The sequence below is a fragment of the Corythoichthys intestinalis genome, chromosome 11 (assembly GCF_030265065.1).
Source record: "Corythoichthys intestinalis isolate RoL2023-P3 chromosome 11, ASM3026506v1, whole genome shotgun sequence".
NCBI lineage: Eukaryota > Metazoa > Chordata > Actinopteri > Syngnathiformes > Syngnathidae > Corythoichthys > Corythoichthys intestinalis.
The window spans coordinates 31,059,241-31,065,771 of NC_080405.1; the positions used below are offsets into that span (position 1 = coordinate 31,059,241).

Here is a 6,531-nt window from a genome sequence, read left to right on the forward strand (position 1 = left end):
GCTAGTTTTGACAGGAAACGAGAACCAGTATGTCATACTTTGGCTTGCTATGGATTGGTTGGCTTCTGAAGGCAGTGTTGTTAATTTTACTTTAAAAAAGTAATTAATTACAGTTAGAAATTACTTCTCCCAAAAAGTAATTGCGTTAGTAACTCAGTTACCTGAATGTAAGAGTAATTAGTTACTTGGCAAAGTAACTAGTGATAATTTTCATGGGGTTCCCCCCCCCCCCCCCCCAAAAAAAGGTCACACAATGTGAAGATTAAAGGGTTTTGGGGACAATTGGCCCTAGCCCAATTCTTTACCCTTCAACTAACTAGACACAAGGGTATTGCGATAACTAGATAGTAACCTTTGCTATGTGTGGAAGTCATTTAAAGTTGTGAATCAACCATTAAAGTTGTTAAAATCGCTCCCGTTATTGCATTAGTTCCCTTCTGTCTACTTTCAGCAATCAACATGTGTAAGTTTTAAAACTGTTTCATCATTTAACAATAGATTTAAGTCAAGATTTTGCCGATTTAGGAGCGTTTTAAAATAAAATAAAAAAGTTACTTTGGTTCGTTAGGAAGGATCTCTACATCAGAGCCTTCCTGCGAGGTCTACTGCTTTAAGATGGCGGCTGTTTACTAACGCATGTAGTCCTTAAAACATGTTGCCAATGCAGATATGTCTGTCATTTGCATCTAGTTCTATAATACGTGATATCTACCGTAATCATGTGGGCGTAGTTTGTAGGCTATGGCTACACTCAGGTATTATTGGAGCCACCTAGCATCGCCTTTGCAACGGCGTCTTCCCCACTCCTGCTCTGCTCTCTCGTCTTCATGAGTCCGTCTCTCTCAGACTTTTTTTATTCAACCAACTTAGTAACGCATAGTAACGCACGCCTTTCCCGCCTCAGTAACGGTAACGGCGTTGCCAAGATGAGAAAAGTAATTAATTAGATTACTCATTACTGAAAAAAATAACGCCGTTAGTAACACCGTTATATTGTAACGCCATTATTAACAACACTGTCTGAAGGTGAACCAATTTGGGGAAAGAAGCGGGAGCTGCAGACCAGTGGTGGATGCTGGTATTTCAAGGAGGGGAAGCTCAAAGTGTGTCGGTCTGTGAGTGCTTTAGGGAAAGAAACTAGAGTGACAGAAATCAGTCTACAAACACAAGTATTTACAAAAAAAACAACCCAGAAATAGAAGCTTGATTTTTTTTGCTAGTCGTTTTTAACAAAGTGTGGCTAGGATGATTAGGAAAGCGTTTTTAACAAAGTGTGGCTAGGATGATTAGGAAAGTCTCCGGTTCAACTCAGAACAACAAAATGAAAATTAAAAAATTCTTTCCATACATTCATTCATTCATTCATTTTCCATGCCATGTTTAACAAAATGTTTAACAACAAGATTCGCTCATTTCGCTGTCAACCAAATAGGGATTCTGCCTCAGACAGACCATCCAATCATCATGCAGAGCCAACCAAGTCCCGCCCACTGCCCATAGACCTCCAAAAACACACAGCTTCCGATGGGCGGGACAAACCCAGCAGTTAACAAATGACTCGTCTCGTTTCGCAGTAGTCGAACAATGCACTCGAAACTCTGGAAATGCACAGCGTCCACAGTGGACTGTAAAAATGGCACGAATGAACGAAAAGTAAACCGCATCGTAACCAGTGATAAAGAAGCTGATGCTGAACAAAAGTTAAACGCATTATAACGTATATTTCGCCAATGACAACACGCAACAGTATGCATTTGAGCACGCATATTTTGACATTTTAGGGGAAGCTCAGCTTCCCTTGCGGTCTTAGAGCAATCGCCTCTGATGCAGACGTTAACAGGAAGCCAGTGTCTGCTTGAATACTGTACCATAGACGTCATAATGATTGACGGGTCAGGTTCCAGCTTCACTGCGCAACGCTTTTAAGTTGGGTGCCGCCCTACCGTCCACTTCAGTTATTCGCAGTCAGTCGCAGAGTCAACACATGCAGTGATCCAATGCCTGATTTAAGATTGAAAAAGTACGAAAGCTGTACCACATACAAACAGGAAGGATTGTCTCAGGAGTGATTTGTTCAAGGATTCAAGGTAATTATTATATTTTTCGTACCATGCATGCATTTTGAAACGTTGTGAAACAAATCAATGGGAGAAATGAACCGCTACAGACTAGCATCATTCTTCAACGTATTTACGTTAAAGTAAATGCAAACTGCCCGTTTTCTCTTTTTTTTTTTTTTGCTTTTAACCAAGAATCGAGACTCTTTTACGTCCATATCTGTAAAAAATTCAGGGATTTAAGCATTTATTCCCAAGAATTTTTAACGGAAAAAGCTCTTTGTTTAGATATGGCGGCTACAAATTTCCTTACAGATTAGCCTCGTAGTTCGCAATATTTACGTAAAATAGATGCTAACAGCACAGGATTTTCCTTTTAACAAAGAATCGAGATGGTTTTACATCCATATCCATAAATAATTCAGGGAATTAAGCATTTAATCACGAGAATTTTCAACAGAAAAAGTCATTGTGACAGCCCCCTTATCACAACAAAGAGCTAAGAGACTAGCATCATTCTTTGACATAGTAACGTAAAATAAATGCTAACTGCACTTTTTTTTGCTTTTAACCAAGAATCGAGACGGTTTTACGTCCATATCTATAAAGAATTCAGGGATTTAAGCATTTATTCACAAGAATTTTCAACGAAAAAGCTCTGTTTACATACGGCGACCGCCTCATTGACTAACAGACTAGCAACGTACTTCGACATATTGATGTAAAATAAATGCTAACTGCACGTTTTTTTTGTGCTTTTAACCAAGAATCGAGACTGTTTTACATCCATATCCATGAAGAATAAGGGGATTTCAGCATTTATTCACAAGAATTTTCACCGGAAAAGCTGTTTACATAAGGCGGCCGCTAGCTAAATTTACTAAAAGAGTGTACTTCGACATATAAATGCTAACTGCACGTTTTTGTTTTTTTTTTACTTTTAACAAAGAATTGAGACTGTTTTAGTCCACATCTTTAAAGAATTCAGGGATTTAAGCATTTATTCACAAGAATTTTCAACAAAAAAAAAGCTCTTTGTCTGTGATTCCAATCGGTCAGCTTTGACGGTCAGCCAACAATGCAGGCCCCCTATTTATCGGCCACGTCAATACATTATGAAGTCTATGACTATATGGTGGAATGCAAAGCGGTTCTTTAGATAGGTCAATTTTCTCTGAAATACACTTAATGTCCTCATTAAAGAACCTCACTAAAAGCATTTTTTTATTTTAAAGAAAACGATGTTCTCGCAAGTGTTACGAGCGAGTCATCATCCAGTCAACAGCCATATAATTTATATATTTTTTAAGGTTCCTTCCATGAAAAAGGTTTCAATTGGAGCTTACCCAGATTGATGTGAGTAATATATTCATAGTGGATAAATGGAACAATCAATCTGGCGTGCCAGGTTAGGCATATCCAGAATCTTCAATCATGTAAAATGTGCAGAAATATTTAAAAAACAAAACAAAAAAGACACCTATAATCAATCCCCAGGATGTAACCTGGGATTTAAAAAAAACAACAAAATGAGTGATTTACTGTGCGTGGTTGTACGAGATGAGCCTCCTTATTCAACGGCATTCAAAACAAATGAAGACTGCGTCACCACCGCGCCATATGGTCACCACAACCACAGGCACAAAGCGTTTGTGTTAAAAGCGAATGTTTTACAACATAAAAAACGTGTAGTATCGATAAAAAGAGCTTTTGTTTGTCGTGGTGACGCCATAAGTAAAAAAAAAAAAAAAAGTAACATTTATAAAACCGAGTTGGAGTAAGGAGGGACGGGTGTCTGGGAGGATAACCTTAAAAAAAAAAAAAAAAAAAAAAATTTCCAACAACTCCAAACCGTTGCAGAACAAACGTAGCAAAACCAAACTGTACAACTCCGGGCCCATTTTGCCTCGGAGCGAATGCTAAGTGACGTCATCGCTCGAAACTAATATCTCTGCCTAGAAAACGATAGCAGTTCAAACGAAATTATTTGCTGAACAAACCAGCGCAAACGAACGGGAATATTTTCGGATCCATTTGAACTTTAGATCACCTCGTATATAATTTGTTTGTATGTAATTGCGAAACTGTAGCAGCAGAAGTCAGCACACACCAAGCACAAGCGAAGGAGACTACAGTGATCCCTCGTTTTTCGCTGTTAACGGGGCTCAGAACCCGCCGCGATAAGTGAAAAGCCGCGAAGTAGCGCCCAACATAAAATAAATAAATACATAAAATTGTGTGTTCAATGTATTCATTCAGATTTAGTATTGGAAAGACATACATACCATATTGGCCCGAATATAAGACTGTGTTTTTGCATTGAAATAAGATTGAAAAAGAGGGGATCGTCTCATATTCGCGGTCTACACATTATACCCATTCACGACGCTAGATGACGCCAGATATCATTGAAGCGATGTTCTGTCATGACATCTCTCAGCTACCAGTTTAACCAGTTTGCATTATTTTATTGCAATGTTTTTCCTTATTCAGATTTGTTTCAAGACTACAGTTACAGTTAGACTTCACTTTGATAGTTAATGCAGTTATTGCAATTTTGTTGTTTTATCACAAAAGATTGGTTTATTTACATTTCAAAAACCAGAAGCCATTCATTTCCGAATGTGATTGCACTTTAGTTTTCATATTTAAATGTTCAGATATTAAGATTTGAATGAGGCAAAATAACATGCTTTTTCTCTCAAATATATTGTTATAATTATTTGTTTCAGATGTACTGTAATTATTTTCTGTAAAAAAATTAATTTGGTGTTCAAAAAGTCTTTTTTCAAACTTGAGTCTTGAAAAAGACGGGGTCGTTTTATAATCAGGGCCGTCTTATACTCTGGCCAATACGGTATAAGACTTTTTTTTTTTTTTTTTTTTTTTAATTTCCCCGAAGTGTAATTAAAAAAAAACTTAATGTATAATGAGGATATATATATTTACATTTATTTCACATGGTTGTACATGATATTTTCAAAGCTGTATGTTTTATCTACAATACATGGACTTCTGCTCTTTTTGTTTTGTCTAGCCATAGACTTCCTAATGGTATTGACGGGTCAGATTGGTCATGCACTGCGCCTCTCATTCAAGTAGGGGGCCACCCACATCAGGAGGAGCTATCCACAAACACACACACACAGCTATCTAATGCCGGATTTCTGTTGAAAAAGTACGAAAACTGTACCGCATACAGGAAGGATTGTCTCAGGAGTGATTTGTTCGAGGATTCAAGGTAATAATTATATTTTTCGTACCATGCATGCATTTTGAAACGTTGTGAAAAAAATCAATGGGAGAAATTAGCCACTACAGCATTGGCATTATACTTCGCAATATTTACATAAAATAGATGCTACCCGCACGTTTTTTTTTTTGTCGTTGCTTTTACCCAAATACTCTTTTATTTCCATATCTACAAAGAATTCAGGGATTTCAGCATTTATTCACTAGAATTTTCAACGAAAAATGCTCTTTGTCCGTGATTCTATTCGGTCAGCTTTGACCGCGCCCCGTGTCCCGTCCATATCATTATGAAGTGTATGGTTAAATCCAAAAATGAAAGTAAGAGAATGTGTACCAAATTTTCCCCCTTTTTGTTTATTCACAAATGTAAATAAATATAAGATGAAAAATAGATGGATAGATGAATAAATAAATGTATAAAATCTAGGGCTGTCAAAATTATCGCGTTAACAGGCGGTAATTAATTTATTAAATTAATCACGTTAAAATATTTGACGCATTTAACGCACATGCCCCGCTCAAACAGATTAAAATGACAGCACAGTGGAATGTCCACTTGTGACTTGTGTTTTTTGGTGTTTTGTCGCCCTCTGCTGGCGTTTGGGTCCGACTGATTTTATGGGTTTCAGCACCATGAGTGAGCATTTTGTAATTATTGAAATCAACAATGGCGAGCTAATAGTTTATTTTTTTATTTAAAATTTTACAAATTTTATTAAAATGAAAACACTAAGAGGGGGTTTTAATATAAAATTTCTATAACTTGTACTAACATTTATCTTTTAAGAACTACAAGTCTTTCTATCCATGGATCGCTTTAACAGAATGTTAATAATGTTAATGCCATCTTGTTGATTTATTGTTATAATAAACAAATACGTTACTTATGTACCGTATGTTGAATGTATATATTCGTCATGTGTCTTATCTTTCCATTTCAACAATAATTTACAGAAAAAACATGGCATATTTTATAGATGGTTTGAATTGTGATTAATTACGATTAATTAATTTTTAAGCTGTAATCAACATGAATAAAAACTTTAATCGTTTGACAGCCCTAATAAAATCAGAATATTTACATTTATCTTTTTCAAATTAAAAATAAAAATGAACCATAGTTTGTTGTTTCCACACATTTTTAATAGAAATAAAAAAAATAAAAATAAATAAAACAAATAAAATAAATATAAAAATAAATAAATATATAAAAAATAAAATA

The 6,531-nt window shown here is 35.9% G+C and overlaps 1 protein-coding gene across 6 annotated transcripts in view; it reads right to left on the bottom strand.

Annotated features, from left to right (window-relative positions):
* Nucleotides 1–6,531, bottom strand: part of shtn3 (shootin 3) — a 48,145-nt gene that overhangs the window by 31,881 nt on the left and 9,733 nt on the right. The gene's annotated exons all lie outside the window — the stretch shown is intronic.